Raw genomic sequence first — 27,766 nt, forward strand, 5'->3', positions numbered from 1 at the left:
ATTTTGTTACCTATTGCACAAGAAAACCCCCTATAAAGTATGCATAATATTATACAGAATGAAAATACAGCAGTTTTGCATACATACCACTCAAGTTAAGAGAACTGTTGTCTTTGAGGCTCCTGGGTGCTTGTTCCATTGTCATCCCTATCTACTCTTCCTAAGAGGTAATCACCTCTCACCCTGGATTTTGTGGTGTAATTCCTCTGTTTTTTCATCATAGTTTTATCACATGTGTTTCTATCCCTAAACCTATCTGGTTCGGTTTTTCATGCATTTGAAGTTACGTAAATGAACTCATGTAACTTGCTTTCTTACTGAAATCAACACCACATTACATCTTGACCTTCACCCATGGTTTTGCACGCAATTATAGTTTATTCATTTTCAATGCTACATAGTGTTCCACAGAATGAATACAGCACAAGTCATTCATTTAATCCATTTTACCCTTGAGGCAGGAAGCCCCATAAAAAGACGGGCAGGACCCCTAGGCAGGGCCGCTGCTCTCCTTCTAGCACCGTCCGGTTCCCTGGCCCAGAGGCTCTATCTCGCTCTTTGCCTCTAAAGCAGCTAACTTACACCTAGAATTCTATTGGTTCCCTGAGCTAACTTCTGATTGGCTATCCTTTACTCCTGATTGGTTATTACTCTCACTTCTGATTGGTCCACTTCTCTAACTTCTGATTGGTCCATTTGTAGTACTTCATTTGCATGGAGCGCACTCCTGATTGGGCTAATTCTATAAAGCTTGTTCCTGGTTGGTCAACTTCTGTTGTACTTTATTTGCATATGATGTTGCAAAGTGTCAAACTGGCAGCCTATAAAAGGCCTGTGTAAACCTACAGACGGGGTCCAGAGCTTGAAGTGTTAACTCGTCTTGGCCCACTGGCGTAATAAACCTGAGTTCTCCAACCCTCTGATTCCTACTTGGTCTCTTGCCTGGATCCAGGTTGCTGTCACAACTGAGCTGTAACATGTTTTTCTGCAACACTCTTGGATTATATTTTGTCATTACAAAGAATTCTAAATGAATATTCTTGTGAAATATTCTTTAAGGTACATATGTGTGTATATACATTTCTATTTATCTATCTACCTATCTGTACTTAAGGTGTACATATATATATAAAACCGAGAGTTGAATTCTTAGCTTACAGTGTATGCACATACTTATACCCTAGTATCTAATGCCAAATTGTTTTCCAAATTACATTCTCTAAATTTTTATGGGTTTTTTTTTGCCGCTTTTGCTAAGTGCTGCCATTTTTCTTATTAGATTGTTTGTCATTTCTGATTGATTTGCGTATGTGCTTTGTGTATTTTCATGCTAACATTTAATATTATAAATTTTATCTCCCAGTGTGTGACTTGAATTCTCACTTTCTTTTTATGGTATCTTTCAATGAACAGAAGTTCTTAATTTTAAAGTAATCTAGCATATCAATATTTTCCTTTATGACTTGGGCTTTATATGTTTAAGAAATCATTCCTTGCCCAAGGGTATTAAAGATACACTCTCTTACCTTCTTAAAATTTTATTGTTTGCTCTTTCATATTTAGTTCTTAAATACACAGAATTTTTTGTGTATAATACCAGTACAGATTTAATGTTACATTATTTTTTTCCCCATTTTGTTTCAGCTCTTTATATGGAAAAGTTCATTCTTTTTCTACTGAGTTTCAGTTTTAGGGAAGTTTAAGGTTTTCTCTTTTAGGTGTTTACTGAAGAAATGCACAACTTAAAGCTGAGAGTTATGTTTTATTCGGTGGTGTTTTTGAGGACTACAATCCAGGTTGGCATCCTCTCAGATAGCTCTGGGGACTATTCTAAAGGGGTAAGGGAGGAGCCAGGCTATATAAAAGGTTTTGCTGAAAAAAGAAAAAAAAAAAAAAAGCCAAACATCAAAAGATTACTGCTAATCACAAAACAAACCTCTGAAATCTCAAGTTAATGATTTTAGTGCTTTTCCATGTATAGGAAGATGCATGAGTCTGGGGTCATTGAAATTATTCTTTTGATATGTGTGTTAATTATCTAGGGCTAATACTGTGTCTTTCTCCATCCTGAATTCCCCTCAGGGTATACATTTGGGGCAGCTGCAGTGGCTGATGGCTTGAAGGCTCAAGGGTGGGCAACATTCATTGTTTATGGGAATGGCAGGCAACATTTTTTGTTAACTTGAAACAGCGGAAACTTTTTTTTTGGTCCGCATATGAAAATTTTAAAGTTTTACTCTCTGAAGCTTTTGTATAACTTTTGCCAAGTTAATTTCTTAGTACTTTTTTTTGTGCACTGTAATGAATGATTTTTTTTTTTAATGAAATTTTCTAGCTGATTACTAGTGGTTTAGAAACATTTCTGGATTTTGTCAGTTCGTCTGTATTTGGAAACCTTGCTAAACTATATTGAGAGCTTTCGTGCTGATACTTGTGATTTGCCATGTAGATGATCATCTTCCTTACACATAGGGTAGTTTTGCTTCTTCCTTTCCAATCCTTATACCTCATTCTTATATTAAATAACAATGGTAGCAGTTATCTTAATCTTATTTCTGAATTTAAAGACCATGTCAAAAATTTCTCTGTAAAGTAGGATATTTTCTGTAGTGTTTGGCCATTAAGCTTATTATCAAATTTAAGAAATGTTTTATTATTTTTATTTCTTTGCTTTTTATCCTATATTGTTGAACTTAAGAAATACTTTTTTTGTACCTATTGATATAGTCATATGAATTTTCCATGTAGTCTTTAATTTCTTTTCCATTTAGTTTTCTTTCATTTTTTGAATAAAGCTTTGTTTTTTCCGTGTAGGTATTGTATATATTTTCTTAAATTTATTCCTAACTACTTTGTGTTTTTTAAATGTTATCTTTATTACATTTTATAGCTCCTTGATGATAGTGTTTAGAAATGCAATTGATTTTTGTACATTGATTTTGTTTTCAGCAACCTTGCTGAAATGTTTTGTTAATCTTGGTAACAAATACACTGTGCTTAGCACTGCACCTTATTTATTTATTTTGCCTTTTCAGTTTGACGTTTAGAATCACGCTTTTCTATGCACAGTTAATTGGAGTGCTTAGGATTACTGTCATGCTAGGGCTTTGAGGCCTCTGAGGAAATCCTTAGAGATACGTTTTCTTACTTGCAGGGTCTGACCCTTAGCTGCTGCGACAAATCCGTCCTCTACTTTGTTTTGTCCTTAATGCTTTTTGTCCTATTGGTGGTTACACTGAAGTAGTGCCCTGCTCACAGTTCTGCTTCCTTGTTCAGTTTCACATTTACTGAATTTTTGTTGTGGCTACACGCTGATCCAGACAGTGGGCTGGTGCTGAGGATACAAGAATGTGAAGTCAGTCCTTGTCTTCCTAGTAATGCAAGAGTTGGTAGACATTTGGGCAGATTTGTTCTTGATTAATTCTTCTGTGTTGCAAAGGGTAACTTACTTTCTTTGGGGGAGCTCCGTTTTTCATGCATGGGCAGTTACTGGAAATAAAACACTCTCTGTGGGTGTTTCTATGTTTTTTAATCTTTGGGTTTAAACAAATGAATGTATGTAGTATTGGCCCATTTCAGGTTCTGTAGCATTTTTGTCATTTACTCTTTTTTTTTTTTTTGGTTTGTTTGTTTATTTATGTATTTAATGGGGGTACTGGGGATTGAACCTAGAACCTTGTGCATGCTAAGCATGTGCTCCACCACTGAGCTAGACCCTCCCCTATTGTCATGTGTTTTTTATTTCATGTGACATCTTGGGACACTCAAAAATTTAGAAGATCGTATTTTGCCAGAAAAGAAGTTGGACATTCTGACTCCTGGGTGTGGTCACAGATATCCATCTGGTCATGAGGACATGAGAGTGAAAATTGGGTATAGAGAAAGCTTGCGTGGCCCAATTCATTCTGAGATTACCTTTGGCAGATTTTAATCTTGTGTTTCTAAAAACATCTTGGGCACTTCATTTTCAAAGTCAGAGCAGTGTTTGAGTTGATTTGGTGGTGTTGTCACATCAACACTTTACCAGTGGTATGGAGGGTACCCTTGTTCTCTTGTGCTCTGTGACTTGGAAAGGCTCATCTGCTTAGATGTGGAGTGATTTTTGCATCTGTGACATCTCAGGACGTCTGCCACTCTAATGTCAGTGAGAATATGGTCAAAGAATCTGTTACCTTCTCCGAGCCCATGGTAATGCTTTTCATTTCTTAAGCACTGTCTCTGTTTACCTAAAAGCGGTTTCCTTATACTAAAAGAAAAAGCCCTTGGGGGATGATTAAATCAATAATCATACTTTTATATAATGGAAAATCATGCAGCATTTGAAAACATTTTCAAGGAATTTTTAATGTCAGGTGAAAATGTTTATGATAAAATAGTAAGTGAGAAATGAGTGACTATTAGTATTTTTCTGTCCCCTACCAAACAAGTACTCTAATTGGTATGTGTTGTTTTGACAATTGGAGGGAAATTTTCTTTAAAAAATTTATAAAATCTATTTCTAAAACATATCATATATACACAAATATAATCAGTGGGATTAAATATGAGACATTGTAGGATTATTTACTTTAGAACTTAAAAAAATGAAGTTAACTTGAAAGGATTCTCTCTTGGTCAGTGCTACTTGAAGTTTATTTTGGGTTTCTGTCAGCCACACTTGGGTGCTTGGGTTGTTGGAGGTGGGCTGATGAACAGCTGGAAGGCAGCGTGAGGCAGTATGAGAAGATCTGGGTGTGGAATCGGTGTTTGGGAGAACAGGCTGATGGTGGCTGGTTTGGTTTAGGACAGTCAATAGGTGGGTAAGTTGCAGAGCCCATTTCTCAGGGTCCAAACTGCATTGGTAGGGACTGTGGCTCTGAAAACGATTATAGCTGAGAAGGAAGGCAAAAAGAAGGCTATTCTTTACCTCTAGGGATGCAGTACAGTGAGCAAAAGTACTGGGGAGTTCTTCTGTAGGAAGATGTGGGTGAGACATTGAGCCAATCACTGAAGTAGAGCTTAGTTGTCAAGAAGAAATGAGGAGGCATGCACTGCTGGAAGGTACTCCTGCGGGAGGTCTCATCCGCAGCCTCCACATCACTGGCATCCTCATTCTAACTACCCCCCCCAGTGCGCCCCCTGCTGGCCACTCTCTACACACACCCGCAGTAAAACTCATCCTGGAGTCTGAATGGGCAGGGTGTAATGCTATAGGCAGAATTCCATTTTAATGGCTGCTGTTAATAATCTCTGACCTTCTAGTATGAAACCATTACCTTCCCCTGGTTAATGGCCCATAGAAAAGAGTATTTGCTGAATTGCTGAAATCAAATGAAATGAAACAAAAGCCCTTACAGAGTAGCAGTATTTAAAAGTCCTGCTCTATACAGTAGTACGTTTCTGAGATGAAGTCTTCGATGCTGTGATATGAAGCTTTGGTGATAGAACTAGTAAGTCATGCCATTTCTTAGGCCTCTGATCTTGGGGAGATCACATCCCCATTCCAAGTCTGTTTTCCTTCGTTTCGGTAAAATCCTGGCTGTGAAGTCCGAAGTCAAAGATGGTAATGTGGGTGAGAACACTGGGCGACTGTGATGCAAATGTCAGGTATTAGTCGTCGTCTTTCACGTAGAATATTCTGAAATGCGGGCAGGCTTCTGAAAGACTGCGATGGCGTCAGTGTTGGCGTTGGGGTGAGGTGTGGTGTTCGCCGTGAACTAGTGTGCCCCCCGGACATGGTCCTTCTCGCTTTCAAGCTTGTAAAGGAGAAAGGGAAATAAGGCAGCCCCTGAACTTGGTTTATGTGTAATATGAGAGAAAAAGGGATTCCAGTCGAAAACAATCTTCCATCCTTCACCATATAGAAATAGATGCTTGTATACATGTTAAAATACAAGGTAGCTTACTGTTCAGTCAAATGAATTACATCAGTTTTCTGTCCCAGTTTGTGTTTCTTTTTCCCATACAAGACCACTGGCTTTGAAAACGTAGCTATTATAAATTTTTCATTTTCGCTAACCTTTTAAAGAATATTCAAGGGTTAGTATTAAAAGACATAGCAGAACCAAGAGAAAATCCCTTGGGTCTATCTTGGAAAGCCTATTTTCTGTTCTTTTATATTGGCATTTTTGAGGTCCTTCTTTTACTGCTTTCAAGAATTGTGAAAAGTTAAGTGAAATTATTTTTGAAAAATATGTTGAGCTTTGTGGAATAAAGATACTTTATTAAAGTTATTAATATTTGCTTTGAATTTACCAAGTGTTTATTGGCTGGTGTATCATAATGGTTATGCCTTCTTCCCCATGGGTCAGCGTTCTTGGGGACACTGTATGAGGGGATAAGGTCCGTATTTCTTAAGCTGACTTAAGACTTTCTATAATCACAAGGGCTCCAATTGCTCCCATCTGAATTTTAGGGCTTTCTCCACTCCATCCATATTTCTCTATTCCCTGCTGGTCACATCTCTGCCCTCTCTCCCTTGCGTCTTGTACTGGTTTCTCTCTGGCACATTTTCTGTTGCTCAGGTCTACAGTAATCTTTCTGAACTAATGTAGCTTTTGTATTTACATGGGTTTTTACTGTGTTTTCTCTTATATTACCATTTGCCTTTTTATATGTATGTCTCTCCCACTGTGCTTCATCTTGACAGTAGGTGTTCTTTTTTTTTTTTTTTGAGACCAGACACTGTGTCCTGTAGGATTTTTTTTATCCTTTAAGCACCAATATAGTATTTTACTCAAATTAGAATTTGGAGATGGGTTTGTCATTGACTGTTGTAATCCCCAACTACTGTTGCATGAACCGAGGCACAACTGATTGCTCAGTGTCATAAAATAAGCTGATAACATGGATAGGAATGGAACCCAGGATATAAGATTTCTAGTCATCCTGAACCTGACATGTATTTGAATAGATTTTATTTTTAGAGCTGTTCTAGATCTGCATCAAAATTGAGAAGATAGTACAGAGAGTTCCTATGCACTCCTACGTACAACTTACCCTGTTATTAACATCTTAGGGCAGTGTGGTATGTGTGATGTATTTAATGAACCAATATTGATACGTTATTTTTAACTGAAGCTCCTACTTTACTCACATTTTCTTAGTTTTTACCTCATGTCTTTTATTTTCCAAGGTCGCGTCCAAGATGCCACATTACATTTATTTAGTTGTCTTACTTCCTTAGGGACCTCTTGACCATGACGATTTCTCCCTTTACTTGTTTTTGATGGCTTTAACAGTTTTGAGAAGTACTTCATGTATTTTGTAGAATGTCTCTCAATTTAGACTTGTCTGATGTTTTCTTGATTAGATAGGAGTCATGCTTTTTTTGGGGAGAAAGCAGATAACGGTGGAAAACGGACATTTTTTGGACATTTTTGTCATCTCCTGTTGAGGGTGTATACGGCCACCATGATTCACCACTGCTGACGCTGACCTTAATCACCTGGCTGAAGGGGGTGTCTTTTAAGTTACTTTTTTTCCTTTTCCCATTTTCATCCTATTCCTTGGGAACAAATTGCTGTGCTCAGTCCTCACGTAGGGAGTGGAGAGTCATGATCCACTATTTAAATTCTTTGGAATCTGTTTCTTATCCCCCATGTATTAATTTATTCAGTCACTCATTTATATCTGTATGTACTCATGGATAGTTGTTTTCTACTTTGGATTATACTCTTACACAACTTTACTTACTAGCTTGTTCCAGCTTGGCCAAATGGAGCTCTTTCCCTTGGTTCCCGTGCCCTTTTGGTATAGTGTCCCCATCAGTCTGGGGTTCGAGGCACTTTCTTACTTTCCGGGACTGAAAAATGATTCTGGCTGATCTTGTATATTTCTTGTCCCAGTCCTAGAATTAACCGAAGAGCCTGGATTCTTTTCACTGAAGAATGGTAGCGACCAAGATATGCATGGGTACTAGGTATGTTTGTTTCATTTAGGCCCTCTCTGTTGACGTTCCAAGGAAATATGTGTGTGTGTTCTCCTGTAGACACACACACATATTTCTCTGTATAAGCATCTTTATCTTTATTAAGCTAAACGTGAGTTCTTTCTGATGCCTCCAGCTCTAATCCATTGTTGTATGCATCATTCTAGCCTTCTCCTCTTGCTTATCTGTAAATTCCCACTTGAACAGTGAGAACCCTGGCTCCCACCATCCATCCCCATGTGCATAATTGTTCAGTTCCAGTGTATATGTATAGCTGTGTCAGAACTGTTAACTTGTTACCCCCCCCCATAAGAATAACTTTATCAACTAGAGTACAGTGTTTCTATGCACTTCCTTTTGCCTTCAGACTTACAGACTCCAGTCATTTCCAAAGCCCCTTAGGTCAACATCTCCGTCTACCACAATCAGGGAATTTGCTTCATACATTTGTAATGCATCTATATTCTCTTGTCACAGTCTATATTACTTCTTTGGATCCTCTGATTTCCAAAATGACTGACTTATAGAATCGGCATAAATTGAGGTTTACTCTTTGTGCCCGTATGGATTTTGAAAAATGCATGATGTCATAAGTCCAACATCGTAGTGTCATGCAGAATTGTTTAATCACCCTAAAAATCCTACGTGCTTCACCTATTCATCCCTCCTTGTCCCCTTCTGAATTCCTGGCAACCACTAATTTTTTAAAAAATATCTTGGTATTTTGCCATTTCCAGAATATCACATAATTGGAATCATACAGCATGTAGCCTTTTCAGGCTGGCTTCTTCCACTTGGTGACGTGCACGTAGGTGTTCCCAGCAGTCTGTGGCTCAGCAGTGCTTGCTCCGGGTAAGCTGTTCTTGGCTGTGGTTCTCTGTGCTTGCTCATCTCTGTAGATTTTGGGGGCAGTGGTTGGCCCTTAGACCTCAGTTCTTGCATTGGTCTAAGAATAGTCCTTGATTTTTAGTTTTTTCAGCTTTTTTCTTTCTGTAAGCATGGAAATCATGACTTCTAAGCTCTTTATATGCAGAAACCAAAAGCCACAGGGGTTTCCCTTACCTTAAAAGTCTTAAAAATCTCTTCTTATAAAGCAATTTATCTCTTATTCTTTACTGTCCAATAACGCACCTTTACTTGCTTGCTCTCGACCACTCTGGCGTTCCTCTCCCTCTGTTCTACGTTGACTATTTGCCACCCAGGCCTAGCACTTAAGGTGCCGAACCCACTTCAGTAATTGGCAAGGAAGGTGTGGGGAGGCTTGGGAGAAAGCAGGTGCTGTGCTACATGAAGTTTTATTACACTCCCTGTTCTTTTGAATGCCTATTTTCTATCATTTTAATGTTTTGCAGAGTACACAAAGGATTCTAAATTTCTGTTTATCATAATCCCAGTGTAGCAAAATGCAGTGTTTAAAAAAAAATCTTCCACAGGGGATGCATAAAAATAAAACTGGGAACTCAGAACTGAGAAGAGGGGAAAAGGAAGCTAGGTCAATAAAAATCGTCTCTGCATAATGCTTTAGTCTTCCCTCTAAAATAAATCTTTCTAATATGTAAGATACCCAACTTAATTTAAAATAAGTTTGCTTTAAAAAAGGTTAGCAAAGCGGGGAGGGCATAGCTCAAGTGGCAGAGTGCATGGTTAGCTTGCATGAGGTCCTGGGTTCAATCTCCAGTACCTCCTCAAAGAGTAGATAAATAAACCTAATTACCTCCCCCCCACCAAAACAAAACAAAACAAATTTAAAAAAAGATAATGAAAAAGGTTAGCAAGACAAAAAAGGAAGTAAGTCAATCCAACTGAACCACTGGCTAGCAAGTAAAGCCATGGCCTTTCTGTAGTAATTCTTTAAAGGACGGTAGTTAAATCCTTATTGATAAAGCTTGGTTTTTCATAGTAAGCACACTTTCATGAAGTTAACTTTTTACTGTTAGAGCCTGTATGTCTAATATTGTCATGCCAGTGGCACACACCTTACATGTATATACTTTATATATATTTTATGGAAGTATAGTTGACTTACAATATTATGTTAGTTTCAGGTGTACAGCATAGTGATTCTGTATTTTTGCAGATTATACTCCATTATAGGTTATTATAAGATAAGGGGTATAATTCCGTGTGCTGTGTAGTATATCCTTATTGATGATCTATTATATATATAGTAGTTTGTATCTGTTAATCCCACAGCCCCAGTTTGTCCCTCTCCCCTTCCATCTCCCCTTTGATAACCACAAGTTTCTTTTCTCTATCTGTCAGTCTGTTTCTGTTTTGTGTATACATTCTTCGTATTATGTTTCAGATTCCGTATCTAAGTCCTATCATGTAGTATTTGTCTTTTTCTGGGTTACTTCCCTCACTATGAAGAGGGGAGACCTAGTCACCCTTATGGCATAGATCTCTAAATGAATAACCTCCCCCTCCTCCTGCTTTCCTAACAACCACTCTTACGCCAGCATTCCACCTCACCACCGTCCTGTTGAAAATTTGTCACATTTTCAGCGTATCTCACGTGCATGTAAAGAACCGCAGCGGTAATCCTGTGTGTTGTTATAGCACTTTTTAGCTCACAGATTCAGTGAGTATTATGAGATTGATTTCTTTAAAACCCCTGAAGTCTTGAGATAAATGAGCTTGCAGACACTCTCTCTATTCTCATTAATTTCAGATTCACAGCGGAAAAAGAAACAATCACACAGCTTCTGACACCTTTATGAGAAGTACATTAAGATCAGATTCAGTCTAGACAGAATCGAATTTTGGTTTAAATGGGAAGTTGTTTTCCTAGAGTTTATTAATGCCTTAATTCCTCAGTGCTAAATGGATGTGTCCCCAGCATCTATCAGATCAACCATAACTTGGTTTTCTGTCCTGCTTCCCTCACCATTTTGTATTTTGAGTAAGTCCTGTTGATCCTGCTCCTGAAAACTTATTCAAGCCCACCCCTTTCTCTCAATTTCTCTGATAGTCAGCCATAGGTGAAGCTCTCATGGCCGTACCTCTGGAATTTTGTTGAAGGTCAGCGATAAGAAGCCCTGCTTGATCGTATCATATGTGAAGATTCAGATGCTTAACTTGATGGAATTGACTGTGAAAATCATGTTCACTTTAAAGAATAAGATGTAAAAAGATGTAATTCACTCTAAATGACCCTGAACTTATGTAAGCTGTCATGGAGGGGCCAGAAGTCGCCCTATTCTTTCTTTGCTGTGAATACAAAAATAATGAGATTTATTTAATAAATATGAGCTCATTTCTCTAGAGGGCACTGCGTGCTTGGACATTTCCCTGACCTGTCACAGGCTTAGTTTCTGGCTCAACTCTCCCCAAGTCCACCCTCTTCTTCTGACTCACTGCCTTTTGTGCCCTCTGCCACTGTGGCATACATCGCCACATGATTTATAACAGTCTTCTCGCTTTCTTTCCATTCTTTCTGTTTCCTTCTTTCCTTTTTTTCCTCCTTTGTCCATCTTTATTTTATCATAATCTACTTGTCTATTCTTTAAAAGGAGGGTGATGGATGGTAACTTGACTTATGGTGACGATGACTTTGTAAATAACAAATTTCAAATTATAATGATGTGCACCTGAAATTTATATAATATTATAAACCAATTTTACCTGAACAGCCAAATACAGCCTCCTGATCTCTTAGAACATGAGATTATGGAATAGGGACCAACCTCTCATGGTTTCAGTGACTATATTTTATTCTATGAACATGGAATGTAGGAAAAGAGGGGAAGGATGCTACACTGATATTGACCTCAGTGTACCATACTGGTATAAGATGATAACAGCTGGGAGTCATAGGTTTGTAGAAGGAACAGAAAGAAAATTTTTCTGATGGGACAGTAAACATATATCACTAATGCATCTTTTTTTTTTAATAAGCTTCTTTGGTCTATACTATTGATAGTTTTAAATCTTACAGATTCATGTGGACCCCAAATTACGTGAAGTTTGTATTCCAAAAGTTTGTTCATTAATGTCTTTGGGACCTTCTATAATTAAAACATTGTTACCAATGTTTGGGGTCCTAGGTGAGCCCACACACCATTCAACCCATTATAATGAATCTAAGCTATAATTTTAATAACTTTAATTCTGGTAACTGGCATTTATAAAATTGTCTCAGAAAGAAAAATTTTGAATTTTAACTTAGGATGCCAGGGACATTTAGCTGTGATTCTGTTAGTGATTGAGTTGAAATGGTCTGTAACAGTGGGTCACCAAAAAAATCAGGGGCATTTTAACTCTACTTCAGCTTAGAGAAAGTGACCTTTCCTGTTTACATACAAGATAATAAGTTGGTAATTCAGCTTACTCTCCAGAAGCTACATTCGTTTTTACACTCGTGGTGTTGATCAAGTAGAAATGCTCTAAATTTAGCTACTGAGCCATTTTTCACTATGAACCCATTTCTCGCCCAACATTAGAAGTCATATGTTGCATGCACAAAAATTTACACAATGGAGAGGTTTGGGAGTAGCAGTTTGTAAAAAGCTGTAGACTCAGAAAAAAAGTGACAGAGAAAACAAACATAACCTTGTACATCCCTGGAAGGCAAACTGTATGGAAATCTTTCTAAAATAATTATTCCTAACAAAGTAGTCGCGGTGAGTCGTTCACTTGCCTTGTCAGCATCACCAGAGAGTCTTTTTCAATCTACCCACCTGCCTTTATCTTATAGCTCCTCCTTCCAACCCCCACACTTACCCAGCCGAGAATCTCTGTCGTGGTGTCGCTGGTACTGAAGGGAGTGCATCTCACTGCTCTGGAGTGCTGGGTGGGAGAAAGCTGTCTAACTACTGGCTGTTAAAAGCAGGGGAATAAGGTGACAGCAACCTATGTTGAGACACCTTGAGATATTCCTGAATCTGTGCTGTAAATCCTTATGTAACTTGCCATTTTTTAAACTAATAAAGCAGAAAGAAGAATCTGAAAACAAGTAACAAGTCTCAAAAGAAATCATCACCTTTTGGCTTTCCCTGTCACCAGTGTGCCTTTAAACAGCTAACGTTACTGTATTATCTGTGTTTGGAGGGAAAAAAAAATAGAATAAGGAAGAATGTATGTGTTTGGGGCTGATGGTTCAATAATAAGCAGACAGAAAGGAAGATTAAAAATCAAATAGGAACTTCCCTGGACACACGTCTGGCAGTATGATGTGCTGCCAGGTGCCGAACGCCTACATTTCTACAGATGAGGACACTGAGGCTCAGTTTGAGTAACTTGCTCAAGGTACGCCTAATAACGGTAGTAAGAGCCAGCTTCATGACTAGTTGCATGGCCCTGTCCTTAGATGAGCCCATGCTTGGTTTAATGCTTGGGGCCACCATCCTGAAATTCTTAAAGATCTTTGTAACAAGAGGCCCCATGTTTTCATTGTGCACTGGGCCTTGCAAATTTCATAGCCAGTCTTTCTGGTAGGCTGTGCCGAGGTCTTCCATAGTGGTCCCTAGAGATGTATACTGAAGACGCCTAAGCTCTGTAAGGTAGACGAAGAGAAGGAGAGGTAACTCCAGGGCTTGGCCAGCAAGAACTTTGTGTTCTGGAATCAGGGTATTAGGTGTGGGGACATAACTTCCTCAGCAGAAGAATTGCTGCCTCATCTGGATATCAGTAGTGGTTCCAAGGTGCCATGTGGCCTGGTGCCTTATATTAATTTTCTGTTGCTATATGACAAATTACCACAACTTAGGGGCTTAAGTCTACAATATTTATTGACCCACAGTTTCTGTGGGTCAGAAGTCTGGGCACGGCTCAGCTAGGCCCCCTGCTCTGAGACTCACCAGGCTGCAGTCAAGTTGTTGGCCAGGTTGCATTCCTTTCTGGAGCTCAGGGTCCTCTTCCAAGCTCACGTGGTTGTTGGCAGAGTTCAGTTCCTTGAGGTTGTAGGACTGAGGTCCTAGAGACTAGAATTGACCAAGCTTCCTAGAAGCCAAGCCTAGAAGTTTCCTGCCGTGTGGCTTTCTCCATTGGCACTTCACCTGTATTCACACTTCTTCAAGGCTAGTGGGAGAATCAGTGTCTCTTTCTCCAGTCTGCTGTAATATAATTGTGAGAGTGACATTCTATTATCTTTGCTATATTCCATTGATTAGAAGCAAGTCACGAGGGGAGGGGTTTACACAAAGACCTTTACAACAAGAGGTGAGGAGTATTGGGTGGTCACCCGAGGGTCTGTCCACCACATATAAAAATCCACAGCTGTAGCACACTCTGCCTCAGTGGAACTCTCCCCGCACGCAGTTACTGAGACCATAAAACTTTGGATATACATCTGTGGGATATAAAGAAGGCAGCGTGGATATTCAGTTCCCACCTGGACCTATACCTTGTGCGTGCATATATATATATACACACACATATATATATATATATTTTTTTTTTTTGCATTGCTTTGCTAGTTCAGGAATAAGTCAGATTAAAAGCAACCTTGAACTGAGTTCCAGTCATTTTTCATGATCACCTTCAAATCCAGGCCAGAATCTGTGTCTGCATGAGCTCACTAGTAGCTGGCAGATCTGGGGTTTAATCTCAGCTTTGTGTGGCTCTGAAATTCATACCCTTCAGGCTGGGTTCGATCCAGGTGTTCTGGAGTCTGAAATGTATGTATTTGTTGGGGGGTGGTCCACTTTGAGTAAGAGAATACAAAATGATTTCCAAGGTTAGATACAAATTGACTGTTAAGAATGAGAAAAGAAATCACAAAAAATTACCCAAACCTTGGAGATTCAGGTCTGTTTTTTCCTGAGATCTCTAAGTACTTTGCCAGACATGCTTATGTAGAAATGCTTCCTAATTGCAGCCTGGTTCCCTCAAATTCTCATACAGGCTATTCTCTAGCTATTGTCACCTTCCAGTATCCAAGGGAGGCAGCGCAGGTGATGGGCCTTGGAGCTTCATTAGCTTCACAGGAAACATGCTTTTGCTTCTCACTACATTCTCACTACTCAACAAGTGACTCATGGACCAGCAGTGTTGCCCGCTCTGGGAGCTTGTTTTAAAATGCAGAATCCCAGGCTCCATCCATACCTGCTAAAGAAAACCCTGCATTTTAGCAAGGTAATTTATATGCACATTAGCGTTTGAGAACCATCTCAGTATGCATACTGAGCAGCATTGCTTTGTCTATGGGCTGCACCCAGCTTGTTTTCTCTTGGCCAGAACAGGTGGGTAATAGACCTTAGCCCACAGCTGGTAACAATCTTGACAAGAAATAGTAAGAGAACGTCACATTGCTTTAAATTAATACCAGTCTCCAGGGTCAGACAAATTACATCCTTGGGGTTCAGAAAAATTTATAGCTGTGATTAGAGAAACACCGTCAGTAATCTCTGAAGAATCCCAGGGAACCAGAGAAGTGCCATTTTTTTTCAAAGCAAGAAGAAGATGAATTCTGTAAATTACTAGGTAGTGAGTCTGACAGCAATTTCCTACAAAATTCTGGAAGGAATTATTAAACAAGTAACTTGTCAGCTCTTAGAAACAGAAATGGTGATTACCAGGAATCGTGCTAAATTACCTTCATTTGTTTTTCTTGTACTGTGTTTCTAAGAGTGGGAGGCCCAGGGAAAGCTATAGGTATGATAGTTTTGATTTTAGGGAAATATTTGTGAATCTCCTGATGATATCATTATAGACCATATGCAGAAATTTGGTACAGATAATAGCACAGCAAAATGAATTCGTGGTTGGCTGAATGATTATCTACTCCCAATTAAATTGCAAATGGCGTGAGAAAAGGAGGTAATGGTAGGTCTCTGTATCAATCAGGGTTCAATTATAGAAGAACTCCTAGGAATGATACGAAATAAAGCATTGATTATAGGGATTTGACCTCATACAACTGTGGGAACTGGTTGAACTGTTTATGTAAGGCTGCTGCTTTTGCTGGGCCAGGAAGTCAGGAAGAAAAGATGAAGTTGGGGAGAGCAAGGATAAACAGGAATGTGTGAGGAGGATGGTCTGGCTCCTACTTCAGCCTCCAGGTTTCCAATTCCTTTGATGCAGGCATCTGGCAGGAGAAACTGAGGCCCAAACATGCACCTGGCCTAGGAGTGGGAGAGGCTGACGGAGGTGTGGCCCTGGCAGCTGCTGCTTCCAGTGAAGTCAGCAAGCTGATTCATAACCCATCTGTAGGGGACCCCAGAGCACTCAGCTGAATGCCAGGCTTCCAAGCTCAAATATAGCTGCTGGTCGCTTTTGCCATCCAGTCTCACCTGAACTTCTCCTGTGGCCAATCTTAGCCCAGAACCCTGAGGGAAAGGAATTCTGGGAAATGTAGTTCCTGCTTAGCTGAGTCAACACAGTTGCAAGCTAATATAGCCATCAAGGTTGTTCTTGGCTTTGCCCTGTTGATTGTTTTTAGTAACACAAAGCCATGAATGGTAGCACTGGATGGTAGGATTGAAAGGAAAATCTTAATAGATTGATTTCACATTCAATGTGAGAGGCCATTCTTAACCACACTCAGTGAACTAGCATCTCAGCGTCCATTGCCCCTGGCTATTCCCAAACCTTGCTCTACTTTTCCATAGTACTTACTAGGATCTGTTGATACAGCTACTGGTTTATTTATGTTTTGTCACCAGAATTGCATCAGAATGCAAGCTCCAGGAGAGCAAGGACTTGCCTGTTTGGCTCAATGCTCAGTCCTCAGCACCTGGAATAGACAGCACATAGACGGCAGCCAATAAATATTTGTTGCATAAATCTACAATGAAATATACTAATAAATGGAACATCATATATTGAGAGATTTAAAAAACCCACCTGCATTAAGTAGAGAATGGAAGATATCTAAATTAATAAAAATTCATAAGAAAAAATAAGCTTGGGGCTTTAGTCGATGGCAAGCACAAATTTCCAATCAAATTGGAGAATTAACACGTTTTATTTATGTTGGAAACAAAGGAGGCAATATTCACATTGCACTCTATATAGAAGAAGAGTTACCATAGTTTTAGAAGATAAGGAGCCACCATGTCAAGAGGCTAAAGAAGAAAAATTATATGATATCTATTGGTGCAGAAAAAGCAACTGACAGAAGTCCAATACCCATTTATGATTAAAAAATTTCATCAAACTATGAATAGAGGGGAACTTCCTCAACTTGATAAAGAACATCTACAAAAAAAACCTACAGTCAACATCGTACTTAATGGTGAGAAACTGGATACTTTCCTTCTAAGATCTGAAACAAGGCAAGGATGTTCACTCTTACCAATCCTATTCAACCTCATACTGCAAGTACTAGCTCATGCAGTAAGACAGTGAAACGTAATGCAAGGTATATAGATTGGGAAGGGATTGTTTGCAGATGACATGATTATCTATGTAGAAATCCCAAAGAATTGATGGGGAAAAAAATCCCCAAAGAAGTAACTAAGAATAGCTAGTTAGCAAGATTCAATGTTAATATACAATAATCAATTGTTTTCTTACATACCAGAAATTAACAATTTGATTTTGAAAATTAAAAAAAATACCATTTACAGTAGCACCAAAAAGTGAAATACTTAGAGGTGTAAAACTAACAAAATATGTATAGGATGTATAAATGGAAAACCACAAAACTCTTATGAAATAAATCAAAGAATATCTAAACATAATACAGAGACACTCTGTGTCGTTGGATTGGAAGACTCAATACTGTCAAGATGTCAGTTCTCTTATTTGATCTTTACATTCAGTGCATTCCCAACAAAAATCCCAGCAATCTATTTTAAACTTTATATGGAAAGCTGGGACACATGAAAAAGCCATACAATACTGCAGAAGAACAAAGTTGTTGGACTTATACCAACAGATTTCAAGACTTACTGTACAGCAATAATAATCAACAGAGTATGGAATCAGTGAAAGAACAGACACATAGATTAATGAAATTGAATATAGCACCCAGAAATAAACTAATGCAAATGTAGTCAATTGATCCTTGATAAAGAAACAAAGGTAATTCAGTGGGGAAAGGATATTTTTTAACAAATGGTGCTGAAACAATTGGACATTCATCCACAAGAAAATGAATTCTAAACACAGAGCTTACAATCGCTTACAAAAATTAAATCAAAATGGATCATAGAGATAATTGGAAAATGTAGAAGTACAAAACGTAAAATATGAAACTACAGAGTTTTTAGAAGTAATATAGGAGAATATCTAGGTGACCTTGGGTTTGGTGGTAACTTTTAAGATACAGCACCAGAAGCATGATCCATAAATAAAAACCTTATCTGTTGGACTTCTTAAAATTAAGAGCTTATGCTCTACGAATGACACTTATTAAGAGAGTGAAAAGACAAGTCACAGAGGGGCAGAAAATATTTTCAAAATTCATATTTGATGAAAGTCTCTTCTCTAAAATATATAAAGAATTTTTTAAAAAATTCAAACAATCTGATTTTTAAACTGGGGAAAGGATCCAAACTGACACCTCACTAAAGGAAACATATAGATGGTAAATAAGGATAGGAAAAGAAGCCAACATCATTTGTCACAAGGGAACTTGAAGTTAAAACAGCAGTGAGACACCATGATGGCACGTGGGTTGAATAAGTGAAGTGTGGGAGACACTTAAGGATGGTTAAACAATTCTGTATTCAATTATACTGGTGGATACATGACACTATGCATTTGTCAAAACCCATAGACCTTTCCAGCACAATGAGTGAACCTTAATGTATGCAAATTAAAAAAAAAACATTAGTACCTTGGGAGGATTCCCAGAATAGAATGCAGACTTTAACAAAACATGTAACTGTATTACAAAAAGTATGAGACAGCCTCACTGAATGGGGTAAGGGGGAATAGATACTGATTAAGTAAGTTTGGAAATGAGTTGAATCCTTAAGAGTAAAGTCAAAAGAAACCATGAATAAGAACTACATAAAATTGCTTCCCACCTGGGGACAGGTTACAGTTTGGGCATTGCTTTACAAGTATCCTCGAACAGCTAAGTACACGGGGAATGGATAGTGGGAGACAGACTTCTCAGTGTGGGAGTGGAAATTTGCAGATAAGTAACGGAGGAAGCTAGAATGATTCATGTAATGGATTAGAGTTGGAGCCATCGATGGGAACTCCTGTTTAGTTTAATACAGGTGCAAGTAGTTACATATGGAAATATTTTTAGACATGCATATAACATGGGTAAGTATATACACACATATTTTTTGCTCTGTGAGCTGAAAGAACCTCCAAGCAACTTCACCCCAATAGCAATAAGCATATCTAACTCTCAGTTCTTGGTTTCTAATATCATTCTTTAGTGTATAAATTATATAAAACCAGGCATCTGGGAGGAATGTTTGATTTTAGATGTGGGCCAGAAAATATACAAGATGAGCTCATAGAATCTTACAGTGCCTGAAAGTGAGGAACTACTTGAATAAACAAATAAATAAACAAAATCAAACAAATAAAACCCCTCAAAGAAATACAGGAGCCAACTGAAGGAGTTTCCAGTAGCCAAAGCTGGAATAATTCCAGGGACAAAATGAATAAAGCAATACTGGACTGTAATGCAAAGTATAAAATAAATATCTGTGGGTCTCTAAAGGTATAAATAAATGACTTAAAAATAAGTAGATGGGGGACAAAGACAAATGTCCTATGCAAATGAATTCCAAATAATGTATGTTGATATTCCATCTGCAAAGAGATGGTGCTTAGCTCCCCACTCTTTAAATATGGGATCTGTACCGTGATGTTCCTCCAGAGAGTACAGTGTGGAAAGAGGGGTGAGGGAAGAGCAACTACAGGTGGAGAAATCTGAGAAACACCACCTCACTGTGTGATCAAGGTCAGCATCAGCAGTGATGACACGTCCATAGTATGGGCTTTTGACATATGTTAAAAATGTCACTTTACCAACACGGTCTTTCTCCCTAAACCCATCATCTTGGTCTAATGGTGAGAAAATCATCAAACAATTCTGATTTAAGGACATTCTACTAGATACTTGACCAGTATTCCTTAAAAGTGCCAAGGTCATCAAAAACAAAGGAAGTCTGAGAACTTGTCATGATCAAGAGGACCCCAATGTTTGTATCTACCATATATAAAATAGGTAAACAACAAGGGCCTACTTACAGCACAGGGAACTATATTCAATAGCTTGTAATAGCCTGTAATGGAAACGAATATGAAAAGGGATATATATTTATATGTATAACTGAATCACTGTGCTGTACACCAGAAACTAAGACAACATTGTAAATCAGCTATATTTATATTAAAGAAAAAAGGAGCCTCATGTAACGTTGTGTCTAGATGGAGTCCTGGACATTGGTTAAAAACTAAGGAAATCTGAATACAGTCTAAACTTCAGTTAATAATAATTTGTCAATATAATGTCACTAATTGTGACAGACGTCCCATACTAATGTTAATAGTACAGGAAATTGGGTATTTATGGTATATGTAAACTCTCCCCTCTTCTTTGCAATTTTTTTTCTGTTAAGTCTAAAATATGTTTAAGACCAAGATTTTATTTAAAGAAAGACAAACGAAAAATGCAGAAGACGAAAATCAATGAGTGACCCTCATTGATTTAGATGGAATGGTTGATTTGAAAAAATAGAGAGCGAGTATGTATGAGGTACTTATAATTAAATAAGTGCTTATGAAGTAGCTGTCGTCGGAATACTGGTAATTCCTGCCTTCAGATATTTCACATGCTGAATGTAGAGGCATTATGCTCAGTGTAGTTTCCAGTGGATGAACAAGAACAAATGGATCAAAGTTACATGAAGCGGATTTCAACTCAGATGAAAAGAAGAATTTTCTGGTTATCAGAGCTGTCCAATCTGACTCCTCTGCCTCTGGAGGGAGGCAGAGCACTTTCTCATCCTGGTCTTCAAGCTGAGGCTGAAGGAATGTCACGGTGAAGAGCGGCTGGAAGAGAAGGAGCCCTGAGGTGTCTTCACCTTAGATGCACTGATTCCATGTATGTTACCAACACCAGTGTGAGCACCTTGGTTCAGGCGGTTGCAGGCAGGCCCCCGAAACTAGTTATTTCGTCCAGGTGGCGAGTTTCTCTCTGAACATCTTAGAATTATACACTCCAGATAGGAAGGGAGATATCATTGTTGAGTACTGTGAGCAATGGGTTTAAGAAAAGCCTCTGTGATTACATTTGTGTACACGTAACTTCTTTCCTCTTAAAAAGAACACTAACAAAAAGTGAAAGAAAACAAAAAGAAGACATGAAACAAAGCCCCACAGTGGCTTTATACTGGATCCTCTCATCTCAGTTTTCAATACTGCCTGGTAATAACGATGCTTGTGACCAAGCCCTGTGAACAGTGATGGAGGGCAGGTATCCCCTACTGTTCTGTTACGCATCAGACCAGGTGGCTATTACCCTCCAGAAATTCAGACCAATTTAATTCTCTGCTGGGGAAACAGCACCAGGAGAAATTTTGGTCACTGCCCTTCTGCTACGTCTGACAGAAGAGTATTTTCTGCTTACGTGTTCCATACTCATGCATTTCTTCTTCACATATCTCTACTTTGTGATTCATGCTCCAAAATTAAGGCACTTCAGGAATACAGAGACTGCAGGATCTTCTGTCATGTCTGCTCTCTAACAAACATACACATTGAAGCTCAAGCAAAGTGTAGCCCATCCAGTAAAAAATAATTTCATCAGTAGATCTCAGATTAAGAAGTATCTCAGTGTATCTGCTATAGCGAGAGAAGTAAGTGCACATGTGCATTGGTTTGCATGCGTGCCTGTGTGCATAGCCCATGTGATTTTTTAAATAATGAACAATGTCTGTTCAATTAGAGACTTGTGCCACCTTGAAATATAAGGACATAAGTACATGGTAAATAATCTGTCTATGCCTTGGCAATGGTTTGCAAGCAAGAGTAAATGCAAATAAGGTAACTTTTTTAGTAGAAGACCGTGACCTTTGGATTTTATGTCTGCTCTCATGCCACACCAGTGTTCTAATTTCTTTGCTGATATTAATTATAGTCAAATGAATGCTATGGTGCATGACAAAGTGCAAAAGACAGCAAGACCCGTTTTTACTATGAATTTGCAGGCATAATAGCCTGGTCTCCCTGGCCCGTCTCCAGAGGATGGTTCTTGATTTTTATTTCCATCATCAGTTTCTAAGAGAATCTATTTCCTGGATTCAGACTGGGGGAGCAATGGTACTGCTAGAATGGGTCTTTAAAGCATCAGCTCACAGTGTCAGTATGCTGTCATCCTTCATCCACACCCTCCTCCGACCTCTTTGGATAGCCACGTTCATTATTTGTGTACATGTAGGTCTCCTTTCATAGACCGTAAGCTCCTTCCCTGTTGGGGACTGTGTTGCATTTATGTGTTCATTCCTTCCAGCTCCACCATGCTGTTTTGTATTCGCTTTTGTACCTCCCTGCTATTGCCCACACTGGACCTTCAACCCTATCCCTCTTCATCCACCTACCAATATCCATGCATTATTTAAGGGTCACCTGAAATGTTATAGCCTCCAAGGAACAGGTTGTTCGGTTGGAATTAATCACATCTTTCACTGGATCCCCGCTCCACTTTGCTCTGGTCTCTTTTATAGCTATTTCCTCTGCTGTGTGTTTTACTTATTTATGTCCATGCCCACCCCGGAGACACATGCAGGCACACACTCTGCTGGAAGCTCCTTAGGACAGCCATCCTGTTTATCCCAGCACGAGGACTGGCATCCGCTTTACACACTGCAGATGCCTCATACGTGTAAGTTTAATGACACAACACAGGATCTTGTTGGGGGAGTTTCAGAACTATTTATTCTCTAATGGCTCAAAAAATGATATCCCTAGCCTAGACCTCCCTTTTGCCTCTCTTGTACTCATGTCTCCAGTTATCTCCTTATCTCCAGTTGGCTTTCTAATTAGAATCTCATACTAAACATGGCCAGGAAACTCTTGAAATTTTTTCTAAACCTTCCTCATCTCAGTAAAAGTGGTACCATTTATAGCACCGTTTAGACTGAACCTGACAGTAAGCCTTGATTTCCCTTTTCCTCCTATTCTGTATCAGATTCATTAATAGGTCTTGTCAGTTCATTACCAAGTATGTATCTTGAATCTTACACATTTTCATCATCTCCAGATCTATAGCCCCCGTCCAAGCCACTGTGATCTCACCCCTGGATTTGTGTCACCATCATCTTACCTGAACCACAGCCTAATCAGCGTCCTGGACTCTGTTTTTTGCTCCCCTAAAATGGGTTCTCCACACAGTTGCCAGAGAACCTCTCTACTACGGCATACATCAGACCGCAGCATTTCTGGTTTTAAATCTCGCCAGTAGCTTCTACTTAGAACTAAGTGAAGACTTCTGCCACATGATCCAAAGGCCCACGTGATCTCACCTCTGAGGACCTCTGACCTTCCTCATTTCTCTCTGCCCTTCCTCATTTCTCTCCTCTGCCCTCTGTTCGCTGTGCTGTAGTTGGCCCTGTTCCTTTCCCCAGATATGGCAGGCTAGTTTGTTCGTACCTAGGAATTTATTTTTGCTGTAGTTTCAGGTCAGAGCTTCTCATGACCAGCTCGCTCTTCACGTCCTTAAAGAAGCCTTCCCTGACCACCCTGGCTCATGAGCCCCCGCAGTCGTCCTCTTCCATGATTTCGTTTCTTCCCAGCACTTCCTAGGTGCAGGACACCCTTTCTTCTTCCACTTCCCAACCAGAGTGTGATCTCTAGCATCTAAAAGAGCATCTGCCTTAATAGGAACTGACTGACCGATAGGCTAACACCATCTCCTTGGCAGCCTGTCTTGCATCTCTAGGTAGGTGGTTCCTTTTTAATGTGGTTAAGGATTTTTGCCCCACCTTGTGGCGATCTGCACACCTCACAGCTGTTTCCTGTGCTTGACCGTGAGCCACGCAGAAGTAGACACCGTGCTTGTGTCACCATGGCTTCTCAGAGGACTTGACACAGAGTGGTACCGAAATAGATGAGCCCATGTGTTTCCCCTTTAATTCTGTACTCTCTCTTGCCTTCCTCATTCTTTTGCTGTTGGAACTGCTTGTTAGTTATAGGAAACTTAAATTCCTATTAGAGCCTTTTAAAACTGAGACTGGGGAATTGATGAGGCCTGTAATTGGTAAAAGAAACTCTGACCCGAGGTTCTCGCCTAATGAAAGAATGTGGTGGGAGGGCAGTGGGAATAGTCTCACTTAGTAGAGGAGATGAAGATTTGATGCTCATGGTACCAGTTTATTAGGTGGGAAAACCAGTGCTATTAATTCACTGAAAAAAATGATCTGTCAGAATAGTTCATCTGCTCTACAAGCTGAGAGACGGGCTTAGGTCTTTTCACCAGTTGCAGCTCTTTTACTTATATGAGCATGAGTAAATGGAGATTTATCTTTATCATAAAATTTTACATTCATTTAAAACTGAACATTGATATTGGACTTAGGCCACTGGCTTTATTCCCAGCCAAGGGGATCAACCAGTGCCCATACTGGCAAACTCTCATGACCAAGAAACCCACTGATTTTGTAAAAACAAACAAACCAACAAAGAGTTATCAGTATTTTGCAAGCACAACCCTGTCTGTTTTTAATGCTTCCAGTATAGTCTTCTCACACCACATTGTACTAGATTTTGAAAGTTGAGCCCCAAGAGCTAAAATCATTAAGTTGGCTTTTAATGATTTCCTATTTCCTTTGAATCCCACCCCAAGTCCATCTTACCTCTGGAAAGATTCTGGGCCTCTTAATAATGACTTCTGGTCCCAGAGAAAAAGTAGAGACTTTTTTCATGCCCTCCTCTCCTCTGTGCTTCAAAGGACCTCATTCCTCCACCCCCGCCCCATCAAATCTCCTGCTTCCTTAGTGTCTTACTTTCAACTAGATTAATGAAGAAAAACATAGATTTGTTAATGAGTAATAACACCTCTATGTATGGATCTAAAGGTATTTGCACTTTTAAAATATAGATTCCTGGAGAGCACAACATTTTAAGAGTGATAAACTATCAGCGGTGGAATTTCAGACACATCATTAATCCATATCATGTTTTCAAACGCCTGTCATGCCCTGAATGCCTACTCTAATGAGGACATAGTAAATTAGTGGTGTTAAAAAAAATGGTTGTCTGTAGCTTAGCTATAGTTTATTAAAATATTGCACGTTTATTTATCAAGGTCTGGTTTCAGTTTGGTGCCCAGGAAAGTAGTTGAAAGTTCCCCGCAGTGCATCATGGGAAGCTCCCTGGGCCATTCTCACCTCAGCGTGGTCCCTCTGGCTGAGTTTGCCGTGGAAGCAAAGCCCAGCAGCTGTGGGCCCTGTGAGCTTGGAAGAGCCCTCAGTGTCAGCACGTGCAAAATGGACTCACTGTTTTTTAATTCCTTTCTCTGACACGGAGTCTCTTTTTAAATTTCCTGTCTTTGTTGAAAACATTACTAAACAATCAACTGTTTAAGCCAGAAACCTGGAGGTCATCTTAGAAAAATTAGCCTTTCTGAACTTTCATATATATTTAGCCACCTGAACGTATAAATTCTACCTCTCATCTTCACTGCCTTGCTTCTAGTTCGAGTTGGCCTTCCTCACGTTTACCTCAGGCTATTGCAATAGCCTTCTGTCTGATTCTTTCTGCACCCAGTGTTGTTCCTCACCAATCCGTCCTCCACCCTGCTAACAAGTTCCTAAAACATGAATCCTGCCTCTGTTCCCCATTGCCTATGAAATTAATTCCAAACTAAGGCCAAAGCTACCCTTGATCCTGCACTATCATGCTTTTCCTCTTGACAGCTCGGCTTTGCTTCCTGACATTCGTCCGTGTAGCTCTAGGTTCCAGCCCCCTTGAGCCTCTAGGCTGTTCTTGCCCCTCTGACATGCTTCTGTATATACGATGCTCCCTCTGCATGAAATGCTTCTCCTCCTGAGGCCATTCCTACTTATCTGTCCAGATGCTGTGCAGACACAGCATCTGCCGTGAAACCTTTCTGGTTGCTGTGATCTCTGGGCAGAGTGTGTTCTCCCTGTATTGGGTAACAATTAGGCTCAATGTATGCCTTCATCAACAAATGCATTTCTTTGGGTGACAAATGCTTGATTCTTTGCTGCCTCTAATAGACTTTGACTAGATTGAGATATAACTGAGCAGGGCCCTGTAGGGCTTTCCCAGAAGTGATCTCCCCGCCACGTTCTCTGCCTGCCTCTTATTTGTAGAATAGCTGTGGTCTCCTAGGCCTCCTGTGAGTCACAAAAACCTGGCTCAGGAATTAGTGATTGAAAGGATGTGAACAAAGAGTGACAAAAGTAGCAGTTGGCCGGGAGAATTGGTAACAATTTAAACAGTGGATCAGCCGTGCGGCAGTCACAGAATCCTTAGTTCCTCCCTGAAGTACATAGATAACATTATTTGATGCACATTCCTGAGTTGTTTTACAGATACTAAAACCCCCAAGAAATGGAAGAAACTAACTGCATGGTGACCATGAGCACATAGCCCCCCAGACCAGCTGGAGCCTGAGGATTCATAATGTTAACCCTTGTGACCCCACCCTGTTACCTCACCATCAACCAGAGAATTTTGCGCTAGTTGGTCACACGCCCTGTGATTCCCCTCCCTCACTTTACCCTTAAAAACTCTTCCCTGAAACCCGCTGGAGAGTTTGGGTTTTTTGAACATCAGCTGCCCACACTCCTTGTTTGGCACCTGCAGTAAACACTGCCCTCTCCTTCACACAACCCACTGTCAGTAGATTAGCTTTAGCGCTCCTGACCCAAGTTTGGTTTGGTAATAGGAGCAGAGTCTGTGATGTTTATTCATTTATTACTTATGTATTATTCTTATTTTTGTACCACGGGGTACAGTGTGCCTGGCATCTGGCAGGCAGTTAATAAATATCAAAAGGCTAATAATCACAGCTAACACGATTGATTGATTTTTATGTGGTTCTAACCCTTTAACATGAATGCCTTTATTAAATCCCTCCAGCAGGGCTTTGAGGTGGATAACATAGCCAGTGCTCTCAGCGCCCCATGTCACCGTTGTTTGACTCCACTCTGATCTCAGTCATCGGTGTGGCAGGTAGTTTTGTGTGAGCTCAGACTCATGCTGAGTGTTTCAGCTCAAGTCTGTGTGTGTCAATCTGCTTTCTGTCCCAGGCCTTCTCCAAAGCTGCTGGAAGCCACCAGGTCTGTTCGTGCACCTAGCACAAAAGTGAGGGGGATTTAACATCCCCAGGGCAGCCCTCAACCACAGGGGTGCCAGAGCTGGTGGGTAAGTGCTCCAGCCTCCTCGCCTTTGGGTCAGCAATTCTAAGAGGTTCTCTGTACTCTCGGAGGTCTCAGCGGAAGCCGGCTTCCATCGCTTGTGGGAGCAGCTTTGAATATTTGCTCCTATGCGGCTCTGTCTCTCCCCTGTTACTCCTCACTCCTCCCAGAGGCATCTTCCAAGCACACTGCTTACACACAAGAGCTCATCAGGTTCTGCTTTGGGGAGATCCAAATTCAGGCACGTTACAACTGTTGTCCTCATTGTGTTGGATACAGAGGCCCAGGAAGGCTAAATATGTTGCCTGAGGTCTTACGGCTGGAAAGAGAGGGAGCCTGGGTTTGAAGTCAGATGGCCTTTCTGCAGAGCCCATTTCTTGAGCTCCCCTCCATCCTGAGTAAATGTCATGGCAGATGCTAGGGTCTCAAACTGAATAAGTCACCTACCCCAACAGTGTTTAAAACTTGTAGCTGACAGATTAAAGTTTGTTTTCCTCCCCTAGGTTTGGAGTACAAAGGTATATTACTTCTTTGAACTTTTTCCCCCTCCAAGTAAATTCCCAATATTAAGTTCCACAGTGTTTGTTCCAGAGGAAGGAAAAGAACAGAAGAGTGA

The 27,766-nt window shown here is 39.9% G+C and overlaps 1 protein-coding gene across 8 annotated transcripts in view; it reads left to right on the forward strand.

Annotated features, from left to right (window-relative positions):
* The window catches only part of INPP4B (inositol polyphosphate-4-phosphatase type II B), a 687,800-nt gene that overhangs the window by 47,763 nt on the left and 612,271 nt on the right, over positions 1-27,766 (forward strand). The window contains exon 2 of one of the 8 annotated variants that reach the window (XM_074378065.1): positions 7,827-7,900. The exons of the other annotated variants lie outside the window; for them this stretch is intronic. The gene's annotated coding sequence lies outside the window, so the exon portion shown is untranslated. The remainder of the gene's footprint in view (positions 1-7,826; positions 7,901-27,766) is intronic. 8 annotated transcript variants of the gene reach the window in all.

This window comes from Camelus bactrianus, chromosome 2 (assembly GCF_048773025.1).
Source record: "Camelus bactrianus isolate YW-2024 breed Bactrian camel chromosome 2, ASM4877302v1, whole genome shotgun sequence".
Lineage (NCBI taxonomy): Eukaryota > Metazoa > Chordata > Mammalia > Artiodactyla > Camelidae > Camelus > Camelus bactrianus.